This window comes from Cotesia glomerata, linkage group LG1 (assembly GCF_020080835.1).
Source record: "Cotesia glomerata isolate CgM1 linkage group LG1, MPM_Cglom_v2.3, whole genome shotgun sequence".
In the NCBI taxonomy this organism is placed as follows: domain Eukaryota; kingdom Metazoa; phylum Arthropoda; class Insecta; order Hymenoptera; family Braconidae; genus Cotesia; species Cotesia glomerata.
In genome coordinates, this window is record NC_058158.1 from 27,837,000 (window position 1) to 27,858,054 (window position 21,055).

At 30.5% G+C, this 21,055-nt stretch overlaps 1 protein-coding gene and 1 long non-coding RNA gene across 3 annotated transcripts in view; one reads left to right on the forward strand and one right to left on the reverse strand.

Annotated features, from left to right (window-relative positions):
- The window catches only part of LOC123271586 (neural cell adhesion molecule 2-like), a 449,338-nt gene that overhangs the window by 172,025 nt on the left and 256,258 nt on the right, over nt 1-21,055 (reverse strand). The gene's annotated exons all lie outside the window — the stretch shown is intronic.
- On the forward strand, nt 1,014-20,433 carry LOC123271664. Its single transcript, XR_006510946.1, has 3 exons — nt 1,014-1,212; nt 4,811-4,815; nt 20,424-20,433. It is a non-coding gene; the product is annotated as an uncharacterized LOC123271664 (long non-coding RNA).

The following is a 21,055-nucleotide window of genomic DNA, read 5'->3' on the forward strand; positions in this document are numbered from 1 at the left end:
TCAAATCGACCAATAGTTGGACTCGACCCCTTTCGATTTGGACAAATTTTTCTCAGAAGTTTTCTTTTATCTTATAACGAAGTTCTGCCAAAGGAAAAAAATTAAAAAAATTTTTTTCAAAAGTTATGCAAAATCCAAAATTTCACTATTTTCCATATTTTTTAAACTTATGTTTTAAAAATGTCGAAAACTATTGCAATTAAAAAAATCACATTAAGTAAGTTTCAAAGGGAATACTTGGGACTATTATAAAAAAAAAAATTCCAAAAAAAAATTTTTTTAAATCTCTAATTTGTGAAATTTTGAATTTTTGAAAATTGTCAAAATTGACCGTTGACAATAAATTTTTGGCTCAAATTATTTATGTACTACCTTATACCAATCTTAAAAGATCCTGAAATTTGTGGAACTGTTCTTTTTGTTTTTTCAAAAATATGAATTTTTGAAAAATGTTAAAAAAAATTAATAGTAAATCAATTTTAAGATTTTTTTTGTAGAACGAAAATTCATCGAAATTTAAAAACCACGATTTTGCAAAATACTTATACCTTAAAAAATTTGTAGGAAAAATTAAAATTGTAACATCGTAATTCAGGACTAGATTTTTAATATGATCACTTTGATAATTTTGCATTTCAAAATTGTAAACTTATCTTATTTTTGATAATTTATTTATTTGTTAATTTTAACGATCCTGAATGACAATTATTGTATGAAGTTATGGATAAGAATGATAATAAATAATGAGAAAAATATCGCGTTACAGATGCCATAAGGGCGTATAAATTTTTTTTTTGCATTTCTGCACATTTCGGACAAAAATACATCGATTCCCGAAAAAAAATTTTTTTATACGCCCTTATGGCTCCCGGGACCCACCTCGGATGCCATAAGAACGTATCAAAAAAATTTTTTTTTGGGAATCGACGTATTTTTGTATGAAACGTGCAGAAATACAAAAAAAAAGTTTTCTCCTAACTAAAAATTTTCTTGGACTTAGAAAAAAAAAAACAGAATTTTTATTATATGCCCTTATGGCATCCGAGGTGGGTCCCAGGAGCCATAAGGGCGTATAAATTTTTTTTTTGCATTTCTGTACATTTCGGACGAAACTACGTTCATTCCCGAAAAAGAATTTTTTATACACCCTTATGGCTTTTCACCGGGACCTTTTGCCGGTATACGCCCTTATGGCATCTGGAACGCGATATAGTATTATCAAAATATAGAGTGATTCAAACAGAATCTTTATTCTAAAAGAATCGTATCGAAAAAAGTGTCGTTACTTTGACAGAGTTTAGTTGCGGACTAATTAGTCTTATAGTTAACTATGATGTCAAAACTATTTTATTGTGAGGTCTATTCCTCTGTATTGTTCTTAGTAAAACACATGTTTTATAAGGAGTCGTTTTCTAAAATAAATATTTCTAAGAACAAAATATCTAAAATATAAAACTGAAAGTTTTGTAACTGGGAATTATTTTTGCTCAGAGAATCCAACAATTATTTATTATCTAACGGAAGTAACATTCTTTAAATGAAATAATTTTAATACACATTATATACTCTTAATATCACTTGTAGATAGTGGGTGTTTTATTGTGATTTTTGTATCCTCAGTAGCGCGACTGAGTATCATTCGCTTACAGTATACAGCACATCATTGTCAGTATTCCATTCATGACTTTCAATAGTGACTCTCTACTGCTGCAGGATAATGTACGTGAGGTCAAGTGGTTCAAACTATTGCCAAGCAGAAACGTTCTCTCGTTCCCGATTGGATTTGCCACTTGAACTAATGGGATTAGTTCCACGAGCAGTATCCCTTCTTCTGTATTCATGAAAAATCATCGCTATACTGGGAGAAAAAAAAAAGCACCTATATTCACTAATAAAAATTCGAGGAAACAATTGCATGAATAAAAATATTTTTTCGTTTGTTTGTTTGTTTGTTTGTTTTTTACTATCTCGTGATATAGTCTCGTTTTTGAACAATACTTTTTGTATTTAATTTGCATTCTAAACAAATAAAAAAAACCGGGTTTACTTTTACTTTTGTTGCATTACATTTGTATTTATTGAACCGTTATTTTAATATATGCTTTTCTGACAACTACAATCGCCACTTTTATTTATTTTAATATTTAATAACCATTTCATTTAAACTTTAACTCGTTATCTTCACTATCTCCATTGACTGACTTTGTTGTGATCCCGTGAAAAAATTTTTTGATGCTGTCAATTTTGTGATAATGGCTTGAACTTGCCATGCATTACTATATTAGGCTATAAATGGAAATAAATAAATAATTTATTGTGATTTTTATATCAGGCTATATATTGGCATATCAAAATTTATCAAAATTTTATATGGACATAACAGACTCTGTGAAAATATTTTTTACGGAGTGATTATTAAGAGCATCATATCTCTAATGTTAAATAATATTCTAGTATGACTCGCAAATATACAAAGATAAATAAAAGGCACTTTTATAAAGTTTAATTAAAATTTTTAACGGAATTAAAATGAAATTTTTTGTGGCATAAAAATCAAATGTTCATGTTAATAAATTGTTAGCTGTTTCATATTAATTCGACTGAGATATTAAAGTTTGTAATGAGATTGCCACATCAAAGTAGTTAATGTTTTTGTGAAAACACAATGAATAAAAATTGTTGAGTGAACAAAAAGTACTTGAATGCTCAACAGTAGTACGCAATTAGTTATTTGTTCTTTTGTGACGATAAAATGATACATGAGAGCTTGTTGAGTATGAGAATAAAATGAAAAAAGCTTTGAGAATAATCATCAAACCACTTATCCAACTTTTAATTTTTGTTTTAAGAGGTACTTTAAATATAAAATTTTATTTTATGAGTAATAAAAATAGCTATTTGTATGCTTAAACGATATTTTATTTTATCTAAATGTCCATATAAGGTTATGCTTACATTTATCAATTATTGTTCATTAATCTACTTCCCTTTTCACTATATGTATATAAATATAAATTAAAGAGAAGCAGAAGAAAAGAGACATGCTGTGGTTTTGACTTATTTTTACCCGGAAAATGTGGCATGAAAAAGGCCCTCAATGAAAGTAAGATCAAAGCGAGTATTATGAGTAGTCTGGTCAGGCTAAGGGTTGGCGGAGAAGACTAACGCCTATGGCACTCGTACAAGAGTTTCACTAAGAAAGACATTTTAGAATAAAATTCAATCTTACTGTGCATGAATATCAACAAAGTACTTATCAATTTTGATTTTCTTTTGATCCGTATATTTTTAACTTCCCGCTAAGAAAATCGAAGATTTTCAAAAATCGAGAAGTTATTGTTTTCACCCCGTTTTACAAAAATCGAGTTTTCATGAGATCTCGACGTTTGAAGGTCACAGGAAGCTTCCCTGACTATCCCCGCGAGGTTGTCACTATGTCTGTATGTGTGTGTGTGTGTGTGTGTGTGTGTGTGTGTGTGTGTGTGTGTGTGTGTGTGTGTGTGTGTGTGTGTGTGTGTGTGTGTGACTATGTGACTCGCTTATAACTTTTGAACGACTGAACTAGCTGGTGAAATAATTGTTTTCATTGATTTCTTCAGTACTTATAATGATTTAATACTACTATTGGTTTGACGAAAAATATTATTTAACGATATCTGAATTAATTTAAAATTTATGGTTCCAAAAATAGTTTTATTAGTATAGAAAATATTAATTGATTAAAATATAATTAGAATAAATACTTGTCAAATTTTTGCAAAATACAGAAGATTATAAATAATTAAGACCATGGTATATTTTATATAGTGGACGGCACATTAAAATTTTTAATTTGGTGATTTTCATATCTGGCCATCTATGGTCTATTATGGTCATATGTAGCCTGATTCTGTTAGGTTAGAGAATGTATACGTCAAGTATTATGTTGAATTAGACAATAATTGATATAAAATAGTCGATATAAGATATAAGATATAAGATAGATAATAAAAGATAGTCGTTGATTAAAACAAAAACTCTAGAACAGTAAAAAAATGATATTTATTTTGTTATTTGACACCTAAAGTTTACCTCTCTTGTAAAGAAACGATTCATTGATCATGCGCACTTCGTTGGAGGTTTTCAACGACTACTTTTGAAACAATTATCATAGATGGATATATCAAGTCACATCAGGCCATATGTGGGCATAGGCATATTAGAATGTATCAGCAATTATATATAAACATACTAAATTTTTTCAAACGGTCACATACGGATATATCGAACCTTATTATATAAGTTTTTGTAGGGGACATCGCACCCTACTTAATTTTCACTTTATCATTACTTTTATTAATTCAATTTCAGTTTTTTAAGTTATTTGAGACCAAATTACAAGTATATCCTAAATATACAACTTGATACGATATCCGGTACAATGATATTTAAATTAGAATTGAGATAAAGATAAAGTAAGTGATAAAATATATTTTTCTTATCTATTTTAAGTAACCAATACAGTTCAGAAAGTTAAGTTTAATCTTTCTGTAAAATTAAATTACAATCGGAAAATTGTTTTCGAAGATATGAAAGTTTTATTAAGAATGAGAGATGGATATCTGATCAATCCATCGGGCGTTCTATTAAGGAACACAATTGATAAGAATTCTTATTGATGTTCAGGATTATATTAATTTCGACGTCTTCCCAGGATTATTAATAGTGGAAAATTTCGGTGTAGCATTTAAAAAAAATCATAAAACGGAAAGTACTTCGAAGAAATAGACCACAATAAAAATTATAAATTCTTAAATAAAAAATAAGCAAGATTATGTATCCTTAGTAATTGTTATTTACAAGGAAATAATGATGGGTAAATAAATATAATTAATTAACCCAAGTACACGTGTCGCAGAAAAATAAAAAATCTGAAGGATAATTTGTGGTAGGAGCTTTACCAATGTGGTGTCCTGGTATGAATAGAGCCTTCCGCTAAGCCACAGGACTCAGTGGTTGATGCGGTTTTCTAGCGATGCATCGGACTCTTAACGCCCAGCATAAATTCAGTCATGAAGCCCCGCGGTGGTTAATCCACCATCGTAATTCTGTGTTCAAATCTGTGTGTCTGCGATTTTAGTTTCACTATATCCCGTACCGGTTATTTCCAAAAGTAAACCCTTACCACTTTCTCACTAACTTGTGGTTCCCTTGTAATTACCTTGTTTTCTATAACACCAATAAAACCTCAACTACTACATTTCAAATATTACCTTTCAGTAACTTTAATTGACGATTGTTGTAGCCTATAATACTTTATCATTAATTTTCAATAATATGGGAATTCACTAAAACAGTTTTCATGTATGATCATTTAAATATATTGGCACTTAAACAGCCATTAAACGATCTATTTTAGCATATAAAAAGTCAGATCACTTAATGGTTAATTGGTTTTTTCCTGTTGCTTTTTTAACGTGAGTTTTTGTAGATATATCGATCAGAGTTATCTGTCAAAGAGCTGTTTGTACCACATTATCCGTGTAACATAATATACGCTAGAATGACAAGTTTTAGATACGTGTTTCAGAATTTCTCTATTGAAAAGATAGACGGTTGTTCTCGTTTTACTTTAAGTAACAATGCAACAAGAATATTTGGATTTTGAATAAGTATTTGGAATTTGTTTTTTGATCTTTACATTTGATATTTGTTCAAATATTTTTCTGTCAATTACAATTATTCTTACTACTTCTAAATAAGTAAAAAAAAAAAATAAATTTAACTCTCAGAAAAGCGATTCAATAGCTCACATAATAATTGAATTAGTATTTACATATTTCAATGTGTACGATAGAATCCATAGTTCAGATAATAAAATTTATATGAAGATAATAATCGAATAAATTATCAAATCTTCTCGGAAAAAATATTCTAATACAGTAAATTTTTAACTTCCCGCTACGAAAATCGAAGATTTTCAAAAATCGGGAAGTTATTGTTTTCACCCCGTTTTGCAAAAACCGAGTTTTCATCAGATCTGTATGTATGTATGTATGTATGTGTGTCTGTATGTGTGTGTGTGTGTGTGTGTGTGTGTGTGTGTGTGTGTGTGTGTGTGTGTGTGTGTGTGTGTGTGTGTGTGTGTGTGTGTGTGTGTGTGAAAGTATGTGAACCGCTTATAACTTTTGAACGGCTTGACCGATTTCATCGCGGTTGGTGCCATTCGAAAGGGCTTGACTAAACTTAGATTTTGAAAACTATTTGGACCGATTCAGATCAATAGATTTTGAGAAATCTTCAAAAAACTGAAAAAAAATTTTTTTTTAAATGTGGTTTTTTTGGAATAACTTTTAAACGGCTTGATGGTTCAATTCCAAAAACTAATCAGCTTTTAACCTCAAAAAAACCACGTCGATCGCCACCAGTCCGGTCAAAATCGGTTGATTCGTTCGAGAGATATCGTGAACGAAAGAAAACCGAACAAAGTGTTTTTTCGGAATAACTCCGAAATTTCTAGCGCGATCAATTCAAAATTTGAAATTCTTTGTGAGGCTTAAAAAACTACGTCGAATGCTGCCAACCGCGTGAAAATCGGTTATTCATTCAAAAGTTATTGCGGTTTAAAAATTCAAAAAATAGTGTCATCAAATCCCTATCAGAGTTTTGAGCAGCTCAAAAGCATAGGAAAACAATCTCTTTGAGCTTGGAGAGCTCAAAATAACCCATAAATTGTATTTTTGAGCTCGAAGAGCTCAAAAACGTCATTGGTGCGATTTTAAGCGCCTAAGTATGGAATTAGCGGGAAGTTGCAGGGATGGCCTTCAGGGTCATCCGTTTTCCTAATTTTTTTTGTATATTTCCAATAAATGTGTGCAATAAAAATTTATAACACAAAATTTTTGGACGCAATGACACAAAATTTTTTACTGCGTAGAAAAAATTAAGAAATAGTATATTTTTACTCTAAAAATTAAGTCCTCAAACAACTCTCGTCTACGGAGACGATTTAGCGATCATGCGACCTCTGTTGGAAATTGTTAATACTACGTCTATCCGAAAAACTATATACAACCATATCACCATGTAATATGGGGATATTAAGTTATATCAGAACATGTCAAGCCAGATATATTCTAATATGGACATGTCAGACCACATGTGGATTTAGAAAATTTTTTAATATGGATATATATGAATTTATCAGACCATGTCAGAAAAATTTTTTTCGGATCGCTATAACCGATTCTATGCAGTAAGAGCTAATATAAATTTTAAATCAGAGCATATCTAATTTTTTTTTTTTCATATTGAAATAGTTATTGTTATTAATATTAAAAACTATTAAAAATCTTGAATCGGCAAACAAAAATGTACCTTTTTCTTTAAAAATTGAACATTATTTAAAAATAATAGTAACTTACTATAAAGTGTTTATAAACGAATCAATTTAAACATAAATAAAGAATAAAATAATGATTGGTCTAGATGAATGAATGAATGAATGAATAAATGAAAAGTAAGCATCATATGAAGTTTGAAGGTTTAAGTTGCATCATGCAATGTCTGTAGCATAATATTATTTCATGATCTATTTCATGAGATGACAGTGTTGATGATAGCGGTTAGAGGGTTGCATGCCGACATCACCGTCTCAGTAGGTTTGCACGCTATCCAACTAGCCGAGCCCATTCCGCCTACCCGATAGAGTGAAAGCTCTCTTGATTATAGCGGCGCTCGAGAAATCGGCTCTCAAATATAAGAGGGAGGGTTGCGTTGATAAAGGGTTAAGCGACTGAGTAGGACACTGAAAGTAAGAGTGAGCGAGCAAGAGAGAAAAATGTATTCTGTGGTAAGTAAGTTAAACAAGAAAAACTAGTAGTTGTTACCAGTTATTTACCATGTAATGCAAACGGTATCCAAGACAAAGGTAAAGTATTGCCGTCTGCAAGATCCAGTCGATGTTAATCAAGTGAGATAGGACCAACCGTAAGGGCAAAAAATACAGAGTATAGAGAAAAGGGTAGACAAAGGTTCTTATTTATAGGAATATTTATTAACGCTTGTAGGATAATCATTGTATTTTATTCAAGGGTTAATCTTATTTCTTTTCTTTTTTTTTTTTTTAATTAATTATGGCTTATTTATAGCTGATAATTATCGATTAGCGGTGTACAGTTGACTTGATGAAAGACTTAAGTGAAGTGGCGTGTTAAAAACTTTTCTTTCACTTTGTCGAATATAACTAAGAATTATTTTTAATTAAATCAATTATTCATTTTCAGTAATTATATAGTTTTCATGAAATTAAATTCTTTTTTACATAAAACTAATAGAGTCTGCCTGCTTGAGAAAATAAAAAAGTATGGTGGTTTATTTTAATTTTCTGAGATGGAAACGTGCTTTTCGGATGTGTCAACTCTTACGTGAGGTTTGATGTATATATATAAAGCAATTTACCAATAAACAGCTACTACTTATGCCCATTACTTCTTGTCTGTCAGATTACTAATTGTTTTATTAATGTTGAGATTGTGATTAATTCTGAACTATAAAAACTAAATTGAAGATCTTTTAACGTGTTATAAAAAATTTGGCTTGTCTTTAGAAAATTGATGTTGGAATCGAAGTATGAATTGAGGATTTTTTTTTGTATTTTACTCTTGTTTCGAATTATTCAGTTCATATTAATTTAAGAAATTTACTTGCGAATAAAAAAAAACTCTCTCAAAAAAAAATATTGTAATAGTGATTGTTTTTAATATTATTTTGTATTAAAAATATTTAAAATTTTTATTCAACCTTTGTTATAATGGACCAATTTTAAATTTTTCATTCAAGAAAAATTATTTTGAGCAATGATGATTATTGAAAAAATTAAAACATTGTTAGATTTTGAATAATTATTGTATTGATAATCAATATACTTCACAGAGTTTATAACTACATCACATTTTATTCATTTTCTTTGAACAGTTAAAGAAAAAAAAAAAAAAAAATTGTGTGTCAGCTCCGACACACGACTGTAGTTTACTCCTTACGAACGATTATATCAAATATATAGATTAGTAAATGATGGTAAATGGAATTAACTATTATATTACTCTTCGAGCTCAAAAGACTGGTAGAAGTTTCATAGAACAATATTTTTTTAATTTTCAAACCGCACTAACTTTTGAATGAATCAACCAATTTTCACGCTGTTGGCAGCATTTGACGCAATTTTTTTAGTTTCATGAAGAATCTTCACGTTTGAATTGATAAGACTAGGAAATTTGGAGTAATTCCAAAAAAACATTTTTTTCGGTTTTCTTTCGTTCATGATATCTCTTGAACGAATTGACCAATTTTGACCGGCTTGACGGCGATCGACGTAATTTTTTCATGCTGATAGCTGATTAGTTTTTGAAATTGATCAGCGCAGCCGTTTAAAAGTTATTTCAAAAAATGTCGGAGTTATGTTAAAAAAACGCTTGTTTCAAAATGTTTTATCAAGGATATCTCTCGAACCAATCAACCGATTTCTACGTTCTTGACGGCGATCGACGCAGTTTTTTTAACTTTAAAAATTATTTTTTATCATCAAAAACGATCCGAGAAGAAATGACGGTTATGTCAAAAAAACACTTTTTTCGGTTTTCTTTCGTTCACGATATCTCTCGAACGAATCAACCGATTTTGACCGGATAAGCGACGATCGGCGTCGTTTTTTAAGCTTAAAAGCGGATTAGTTTTTGAAGTTGATCGATAAAGCTGTTTAAAAGTTATTCCAAAAAAACCACTTTCAAAAAAAATTTTTTTCTCATTTTTTTTTGAGATTTTTCAAAATTTCTCAAAATCTATCGGTCCGAATCGGTTCAAATTCACAGGAAATCTAAGTTTGAGGGAACTCTTTAGAACGTCGTTTAGTAGATTCCGATCGGTTTAGTTGTTCAAAAGTTATAAGCGAGTCACATAGTCTCTCACACACACACACACACACACACACACACACACACACACACACACACACACACACACACACACACACACACACACACACACACACACACACACACACACACACACACACACACACACACACACACACACACACAGACACGCGGACACCATCGCGGGAATAGTCAGAGAAGCTTCCTAGGACCTCAGAACGTCAAGATTTGATGAAAACTCGATTTTCAAAAAACGGGGTAAAAACAATAACTTCCCGATTTTTGAAAATCTTCGATTTTTAGTGGGAAGTTAAAAATTGATCGAAATCATTGTCATAAATCAAAATAAAAATAAAAAATTGTGAAAATTTTTATTTTTGAGAAGTTTAATTACTTTTTCAATTAAAATTTAATATTTGTTAACTTCAATTATTTTATAATTGCCATAAATAACGTCAAAAGTGATGAATTGCTTTCAATTTGAGAGTCATAGTATTTATTCTTTTCTAAGTAAAGTTTTCTAATAAATATTTTAATTTAACATCAAACATCAACTGGCATTCTTAAAAGGTCAGTTAACATGAACTGGGTTCTTTACCTTATGTAAAATATATTTTTTTATAAATGAATTTTTTTGCATTATACCGATTTCTTCACATTGTGAAAATTTTTTTAAACATTTATAAATACAAAAATAATCCTTTATTAAAAAGTTGATGTGACATTTTCATTGTTGTCGCTTTCCGTTGCTATGATAACTACTTTGGCAACGGTTACCATAGCAACGATGACTATGCAACGGTTAAATATTAATGATTAAAATTTGACAAAATATCACGGAAAATAAATTGTGGTAGTGGCAACAACAACAGTAGTTCCATTTACCGCAGGCTGTAGTATGACCTGAGACAACTCCAAACTGTGGATAGATTTACTCCAATATTGTAGTTAAGCGTTAACTGTAGTAAAAAGTAAGATATGCTACAGCATGCGGTATTTGTAACTCCAATTGTAGTTCAATTTACTTAATATGCGGTTAACCAATTGCATAAAAATAAACGGTATATAATCTAAAATTTTTATAGTTTATAATTAAAAATTACTTACTGAGTTATTTATATATAATAAATATGGTAATTATTTACAAGTGGGGTTCATCCATGCTGGGCCATAATATTTTTTTGATCAAATTGATCATTTTTTAATCTTTCGTTTTTAGGTATTTTTCAAAAAAAAAAAAAAAAAATATATTAAAAACATCAAAAAAGATGAAATAGAAACTTTATCCAAAAAAATGAGAGCCAATTTTTTTTCCAACTTTTGATGGCAAAAAAGCTGTCGAAATCTTTATTTTTTTCTCTCATGACATTTTTTATCATATATACGTCGTAAAAACAAACAGAATAAAAAAAAAATTAAATAATGTTAATGCTGCACCTAGATATGGCCAAAAATAGGGTGGACCCTACTTGTACATAATTACCCTAAATATATTTAGGTTTTAAAAAAGTATGAATTTAAAAAAAATGTCTGTATTTTTAACTTCCCGCTAAAAATCTCAGATTTTCAAAAATCGGGAAGTTATTGTTTTCACCCCGTTTTGCAAAAATCGAGTTTTCATCAGATCTCGACGTTTGAAGGTCACAGGAAGCTTCCCTGACTATCCCCGCGAGGTTGTCACTATGTCTGTGTGTGTGTGTGTGTGTGTGTGTGTGTGTGTGTGTGTGTGTGTGTGTGTGTGTGTGTGTGTGTGTGTGTGTGTGTGTGTGTGTGTGTGTGTGTGTGTGTGTGTGTGTGTGTGTGTGTGTGTGTGTGTGTGTGTGTGTGTGTGTGTGTGTGTGTGTGTGTGTGTGTGTGTGTGTGTGTGTGTGTGTGTGTGTGTGTGTGTGTGTAAGTATGTGAATCACTTATAACTTTTGAACGGTTGAACCGATTTCATCGCGGTTGGTGCCATTCGAAAGAGCTTCGCCAAACTTAGATTTCCTGAGAATTTGAACCGATTCGGACCGATAGATTTTGAGAAATTTTGAAAAATCTCAAAAAAAATTAGAAAAAAATCATTTTTGAAAGTGGTTTTTTTGGAATATCTTTTAAACGGCTCGATCGATCAATTTCAAAACTAATCAGCTCTTAACGTCAAAAAACCACGCCGATCGGCGCTAATCCGGTCAAAATCGGTTGATTCGTTCGAGAGATATCGTGAACGAAAGAAAACCGAAAAAGTGTTTCAGAGTTACTCCGAAATTTCTAGTTTGACCAATTGAAACTTAGAAATTATTTATAAGGCTTAAAAACTACGTAGAATGCCGCCAACCGCGTAAAAATCGGTTCATTCATTCAAAAGTTATTGCGGTATGAACATTCAAAAATAGTGTTCCATGAAACTTCTATCAGACTTTTGAGCTCAAAGAGCTCAAAAGCATAGAAAAAAGGTATCTTTTGAGCTCGGAGAGCTTAAAACAACACACAGATTGTACTTTTGAGCTCGAAGAGCTCAAAAAAGCGGCTAGGTATTAACGGAATTAGCGGGAAGTTGCAGGGATGGCCTTTAGGGTCAACCGTTTTCCTAATTTTTTTTTTAATTTTTAATTTTTATAAAAATAGAAGGATTTATTTGTATTAAAAAATATTTGTTAATAATTAAGAAATCATTTATTAGAGACCAGTTTTTAGTATTAAACAAATATTTCTTAGTATTTAAAATAATTTGTTTGTATTTAATAAATCTAATATTAATTTATTAAATATTAATAAATCTTTTTAAATACTAATAAATATTTGTTAAAGTCTAAAAAGTGGTCTCTAATAAATGATTTGTTAAATATTAACAAATATTTTTAACTATAAACAAATCCTTCTATCAGTGTGACGTTTAGTATTTTATTTACAGATGATTATTTATGAGACGCTATAATAAACGAGTATACTAACAAGAGACTAACCCTATATTGGCGAAATAGCGGGAACGGTTCCTTCTGTAGTACTTTCAACTCCCACGTAGAGTATTTGTTATTGCAGTGTGCAGTAGAATTTACCGCAAGATTGGAGTAAATTCAACTTATTGACTTAGTAAAATTTGACGCATATTTAGTAACTGTTATCACTTATATGATATTTGTAACTACAGAAACATTTACTGCAATCTTGTAGTAAATGATACTGCACATTATTTTCCGTGATCGATTAATTAAATTGTCGATAATAAACATTTTGATAAAAGCGCGTAAAGCGCGCTCAATTTTCTAGTTTTATTAAATATTAGCTGCTGTGAACTAGGGAAGTTTCGTAAATAAACCACTGATGATATTAAGGGGGAACACCGTTGTGACGATAAAAAAAAAGAGGTGATTTTTGGGAATTTTTTTTATAGGAAAAATGAAGGAATTTGGGGATCGGATTTTTTTTATTTTATTAAAGGTACGTTAAAGATTATTACCCTAAATTTTTATTAAAAAATATTTAATTATTACAAAGTAATTAACAATCTCGTAGAGCATTAGAAAAAATTTCCCCCTCCATGGTCGGTTCGATAACTCAAAAACGGATCATCTGAAAATAAAAACCCAAATTGCTTTTTAATCAGTAAGGATGTAGTTATCGTCGCGCGTACGGAATTTTGAAAATTTTAATTTTTAAAAAAATGGCGACTGATTGGAAATTTTCTCACTATTCTCACTGTTTTTTTTTTGTTTTAACACAGCTAAAAAAATCTTTAAAATAAAAATTTTTCAAATTCCGTACGTGCGACGATAACTACATTCTTAATGATTGAAAAGCAATTTGGGTTTTTATTTTCAGGTGATCTGTTTTTGAGTTATCGAACCAACCGTGGAGGGGGGAAATTTTCTCCAGTGCTCGACGAGATTGTTAATAACTTTGTAATAATTAAATATTTTTCAATAAAAATTTAGGATAATAATCTTTAATGTACCCTTAATAAAATAAAAAAAAACCCGATTCCCAAATTCCTTTATTTTCCCTATCAAAAAAATTCCCGAAAATCACCTTTTTTTTTTTTCGATCATCACAGTGGTGTTCCCCTTAATAAATTTACTATTTTCACTGAGTCGGATTTCATTCTACTGACAAATGATGAATTAAAATTTTTTTTGTTTGTGAAAGTAATCCGTTACTTGAAAAAGAGCTTTATAATATCCAAATAGAAATTATCAATATTCATCAAAAATTGATTTTCCGACTAATAGAGCTTATCGAGACCTAGAGTTATTAGTTATTATATAAATGGATAGACTATCAAAGTACCAGAATAATTTATCAAGTGGGAAAATATCATTGGTAAACAATTACACGAAATGGCTTGCATAATAGATAATAAATTATAGTGTCCATCGATATTCAACAATTTTCAATGCAACCTTTCATTATAAAGATGATTTAATAATAATTTAACCAATTAGAGACTGTGGTCTAATAGCAATCCATATAATTTATATTTATGTTTATAGACACACGCACACATTTTAGTATATAACATCCATTGAAATTGATTAGTTGCAGAGTACTTTAATGACACCTAAATTTCAGTGGTGATATGTTCGCTTATTTGAAATTTAGATATAGAAATTAAACAAACAACTTTGGGTAGAGGATTAGAGAGACTGCTGGGGAATGTTCTAATGAATAGATAAATAAAATAAGTGGCATTTAATTTCATTCAACGACTAAATTGTAGATATGAAGAATTTTATTTTACGAAAAATAAAACCTAACGATGTTTTTTTTTCTTTTGTTTCTAAGGAAGAAAATCAATTAATTCAATCAATACCTGTTGTATTGAATGAAGCTGATATACTTATGTCGGCCCTGATCTAATCATATATGATATACCAATCATATATGATATACTAATCATATATGGTATTTTATATTTAAAACCACATTAGACTATATGTGAAACAAATAATCATGATTAATTATACTTTTTTCATTATTAACTTTCCACTCGGAGAACTCAAAAACGTCATAAGTGCAATTTTGAGCGCTTAGATACGGAATTAGCGGGAAGTTGCAGGGATGGCCTTTTGGGTCAACAGTTTACCTAATTTTTAACTTCCCGCTAAGAAAATTAAAAATTTTCCAAAATCGGGAAGTTATTGATTTTACCTCGTTTTTTGAAAATCGAGTTTTCATCAAATCTTGACGTTCTGACGTCCTAGGAAGCTTCTCTAACTATTCCCGCGATGGTGTCTGCATGCGTGTGTGTGTGTGTGTGTGTGTGTGTGTGTGTGTGTGTGTGTGTGTGTGTGTGTGTGTGTGTGTGTGTGTGTGTGTGTGTAAACCTTTCATAACTTTTGAACGGCTTGACCGATTTCATCGCGGTTGACTCCATTCAAAAGGACTTGACCAAACTTAGATTTTGAATACAATTTGGACTGATTCGAACCTATAGATTTTGAGAAATCTTAAAAAAACAATGAAAAAAATTTTTTTCCCCAACTGTGGTTATTTTGGAATAACTTTTGAACAGCTTTATCAATCGATTCCAAAAACTAATCAGCTTTGAACCTCAAAAAACCACGTCGATTGCCACCAAGCTGGTCAAAATCGGTTGATTCGTTTGTGAGTTATCGTTGACGAAAGAAAACCGAAAAAAATGTTTTTTCGGAATTATTTCGAAATTCCGTGTTCGATCAATTTGAACTTAAAGATTCTTCATGAAGCTTAAAAAATTGCGTCAAATGCCACCAACCGAGTAAAAATCGGTTCATTCATTCAAAAGTTATTTAGGTTTGAAAATTCGTAAAATAGTGTTTTATTATAGTTCTATCAGACTTTTGAGCTCGAAGAGCTCAAAAACGTTATAAATGCAATTTTGAGCGGTTAGATATGAAATTTGCGGGAAGTTGCACGGATAGATTTTAGGGTCGACCGTTTTCCTAATTTTTTTGAAAAGGTTTACATTAATTATCATAGCATTGTAGATAAAAAATATTTTAGTAGTTGATTAAACTATGAAGTAACATCAAACGTGCTTTTTTAGTTCAAACTTTTAACTCTCTTGTAAGAAAACGATTTAACGATTATGCACTGATAAAAAGATTTGTTTATAATTAAAAATATTTATTAATTCTTAACAAATCATTTATTAGATACCACTTTTTAGTCCCTAACAAATATTTCTTAGTATTTAAAAAGATTTATTAATATTTAATAAATGAACATCAGATTTATTAAATACAAACAAATCATTTTAAATACTAAGAAATATTTGTTTAATACTAAAAAGTGGTCTCTAATAAATGATTTGTTAAATATTAACAAATATTTTTAACTATAAACAAATTATTCTATCAGTGTGCGCCTTCCGTCGGAGATGTTAAACACTATCTTGGTCAAAAAATTAGATATGAGCATTTATGACCACGCCAAGCCTAACATATTCATATCAAGTCAAATCAGAATATATCTAGCCATATCAAGCCAGATATGTTATTACATTCTTATATGGGTTATTCTCTGTAAGGACGTCTTAAATCTGTATAAAATTGTCCGACCAAATTATTTTTGATTTTATTAGAAAAAAAATTAACAAGGGCTACAAAACTATCAGCTTAATTATAATAAATAAACAGCCGAATTAATTTTTGCTTTTTCGAAATTTATTTATCTTTTGCCATATAACATGACAGGGGACTGACTGCCAGGGGACTGATTTTTTTTTATCAAATTGAGAAAAATCAAGCAAACTATTTCAATGCATTCAACTTTTTAAATTCTCAATGAATGTTTACATTAATTAGAATAATATTAAGACTTATGGATCCAATTTTATAAATAAATTATAAACAAAAATAGTTGCCAGGGGACTGAGTTTTGAAGTGGCCCAGACACATATTTCCAGAAAAAATGGTGCTTTGACACTAAATAAAATGGCGATAAAGCGCTAACAGCCCTATGGTTATTAACTTACGGCTAGTTAGATCCTTATAAACCTTATAAAAGGTAAAATAACACGCTAGATTTTTTTTTTTGGCTTTGTACTTCTGGCAGGGGACTGATCTTAAAATGCCTGGGACAAACTTTGGTTTAATGAATTTAATAAAACAAATTAACTTTCGGTACTTTTCATTGAAGAAGATTGTTAGTTAACTAATTAAGTTTATAAACATTATGGATCAAACTATATATTATTGACGAATAACTTAAAATTTAATGTTAAAGTTTTAATTTTGGGACTGGGACAGCCCAGGGGACTGACATTTCGGTGGTTTACGAATTTATAGCAAAAAAACCAAAATTTATTCCATTTTAGTTTTCAATGCTCCAAATAGAAATGTTTTTTTACTTTCGTAATAAATTTTTTTTAGTAACAAAATAACAATTTTTCTAATAAAAAAATGCCTGGGACAGCAAAAAACTTCCTTACAGAGAATCACCCATATATAGCCTCTTATGGTCAATTTTCATATCAGGCCACAATAGGCATATCAAAACTAATGAGAACTTGCATATGGAAATATCAGACTGTATCAGGCCACATTGAATTTTTTGATATGCCTATACATACATTTACGTATCAGTCCATTACAGAAAATTTTTTTTTCGGTAATGTTATCTTCGGTAATGCTGTGTAGTACAATTTTTACTTGAAAACAATCGAGTCGGATGTGTGCTTGGTGATTGACACAGTAAATTAGCGAAATAAAACTCAAATACTCATAGACAAAACAAGTAGTGAAGATCGATGCTAAATCCATAATTCAAAGTGGTAGTGCGAGGGGTTGATTATAGCGTGCTTCGCATATCTAGCTCTTCTCGAGACATGGTATGTTATAATTAGTGCTCCTTTGCATGCATGTAGCTATATAACATCAATATGCCCACCAAGCTTGGATACTTCCTTAATGAGATCACCCGATAAATAACAGGGTTGAGTAGTTAATTGTTGCAGAAAGACGGAGCACTATTTACAAGAAAAGGTTACCCTTATTACTTTACTCTCGGGACGCGGATCGATTTTTTTTGTGTACACATGTTTTTTTTGTCGGTTTCTTTTTTTTTTTTTTTTTTTTAAAAGTGTATTAGCTCGTACTTAAATATCTATTAGGATTAATGTAAGAGCGTAAAACTTATTATTCAACAAAAATACAAAATTTTTAACTTCCCGCTAAGAAAATCGAAGATTTTCAAGAATCGGGAAGTTATTGTTTTCACCCCGTTTTGCAATGTCCGAGTTTCTATCAGATCTCGACGTTTGAAGGTCACAGGAAGCTTCCCTGACTATCCCCGCAATGGTGCCCGTGCGGCTGTATGCATGTATGTATGTGTGTGTGTGTGTGTGTGTGTGTGTGTGTGTGTGTGTGTGTGTGTGTGTGTGTGTGTGTGTGTGTGTGTGTGTAAGTATATGAATCGATTATAACTTTTAAACGACTAAACCGATCGGAACCAACCAAACGGCGTTCTAAAGGGTTCCTTCAAACTTAGATTTTCTGAGAATTTGAACCGATTCGGACCGATAGATTTTGAGAAATTTTGAACAATCTCAAAAAAAATAAGAAAAAAATCATTTTTAAAAGTAGTTTTTTTGAATAACTTTTAAACGGCTCGATCGATCAACTCCAAAAACTAATCCGCCCTTAACCTTGACAAACCACGTCGATCACCGCTAATCCGGTCAATATCGGTTGATTCGTTCGAGAGATATCTGAGCAAGGCCTCGTGACGTTGTCAAAATTATTTGGCAACGCAGGTAAGCTCAAAGATTCGGGGACTAGACTAGACAGACGAACGAACGAGACTCTTGTAAGGGGGGATAAGTGTTATGGCTCAAACAGGTCTTACGGCTGCACCTCCTCGCATGGGCCCCGCTGGTAACTGGTCGGGTTGTCATTATATTACCGATCAGGCTAACGCAGTCGTTGAATGGGTTGATACAGTTAACTGAGTACGAGGACAGATTGACATTAAATTCAACTCAATTCACATCTGTCCTATGATAGCGTAAATGCTTGAGGGCAGGGTTTTTAATTGCCGGCAAACTTGGCTGTGTATTTCCTATGTGAGGGTAGGATAAATATACGTGCGTGTATAGCTCTTTTTAGCCCAGGAAACGGCCTCTTCGGAGGTAGGCGAAAGCCTCGCCATATATTCTTCGTTCGAGAGATAGCGTGAACGAAAGAAAACCGAAAAAAGTATTTTTTTCACATAACTTCGACATTTCTTATCGGATCGTTTTCGATGAAATAGAATAATTTTTATAACTTAAAAAACTGCGTCGATTGCTGCCTAGAACGTAAAAATCGGTTGATTGGTTCGAGAGATATCCTCGACGAAATATTTGGAAACAAGTGTTTTTTCAACATAACTCCGACATTTTTTGGAATAACTTTTAAACGACTCTACCAATCAATTCTAAAAACTAATCAGCTCTTGACATAAAAAAACCACGTCGATCGCCGCCAACAGCGTAAAAATCGGTTCATTTATTCAAAAGTTATTGCGGCTTAAAAATTTTAAAAATTGTGTTTTATCAAACTTCTATCAGACCTTTGAGCTCGAAGAGCTCAAAAGCATAAAAAGTTATCTCTTTAAGCTCAGAGAGCTCAAAATAACACATAAATAGTATTTTTGAGCTCGGAGAGCTCAAAAACATCATTAGTGCAATTTTAAGCACCTAGGTATGAAATGAGCGGGAAGTTGCATGGATAGCCTTCAGGGTCTACCGTTTTTCTAATTTTTTTTATTTATTTTTATAAAAAACAAAGTACTCGAGGAGCGTAGGAGCATAAAAATACCGACAACAAAAGTAGTTATTGCTTATGTTCTATGAAAATATTTTGATTGAAGAAAATTAATATTCAGTGTGATTTAAAATTATATACATATTTTATCGGTTGAATATTTTTCATGTTGTTTTTACTCTTCTATATTTTATAGAGACGCAAAAAATATCTTTGTAAATTAGATTATAAATAATTTATGATCAGAGTAAATTAGCATTTTTTAAAAGAAAAGTAAATGTTTGTCCTACTAGTGATGCGAAAAAAGTTATCAAACGTTATCGAAATGTGTTAAGTACTTATTTATTGAGTTTGATGTAGATGAATTCCTTAGAATTCATAAATTGCATGTCACATGCAAACTTGATCAAATATGATAGTAGTAACGTATTTTCAACTGAACTCAGACAGTTTTGATCTTATAAAAGCTTTAATAATTTTTCATGCAAAGTGAGAATCTACAGAAACGAAATGTTACATATCTTTATACAAATAATAATATTAAATTCGAAAAGATTTGTATAAATATGTTTAAGTATTACAGATTCTGTGTAATATTTAAGTATTACAAATATATAAGTATGTTACAGATTGTGAAAGTAGATATATACTGGTAAGTTGTTTCAGTTATACGATTAGTTACAAGAATTAAAGACCTACAAACCTCAGTGACAAACAAAAATCTAATAAGTTGCCAAACAGCTTTGAACGCTTATCGTTTGTGGGGAGAGAAGTTTATGGTACCTTATGATTATTATCAGGCTTGTAGTAGAATTTAACTTTCTCGACTACAAAGATTAACGTTTTAAGTTCTATAATATCCCCAATATAAATGGAAGTACTTGTAATACAAGATAATAATTATTATTGTATAAATTGTAACTTTAACGTGAAAAAATATGAAAAAAAAATTTATATATATTTTATTTTGTAAATGAAGAATTTAATTTTAAACACATAAAAAAACAGATAAAAATATTAATTTTGTTTAACAGTTTTTCTTGATTTTCTGCAGGATCGAATAAGTAGAGAAAAATTTTACTTTTCAGTCTAGAAAAAATTGTAAAGGAAAATATTTTATCATGATATATATTTTTTTTTCAAAGGTTTTTTTGTGTTAGGGCCTTGTTCTCTTTTAATTCTTCATAAAACTTAAAAATCAAATACCATGTTAATGTTTCTGATTTTTTCCCATAGAAGAAAAATAAAAAGAAATTGAAAAAAAATTTTTTTTGTTGAAAAAAATAATGAAAATAACTTTTTATTGAATGACTGACTAACATGACAGCTTGTGGATTTGTTTACATGTGATGTATAGTTATGTGTTAAAATTAAATTATATTTCATTAATAAATATTTGCATATACTTATTCCGAAATAAACTATCATTAGTCAGATTGAAAA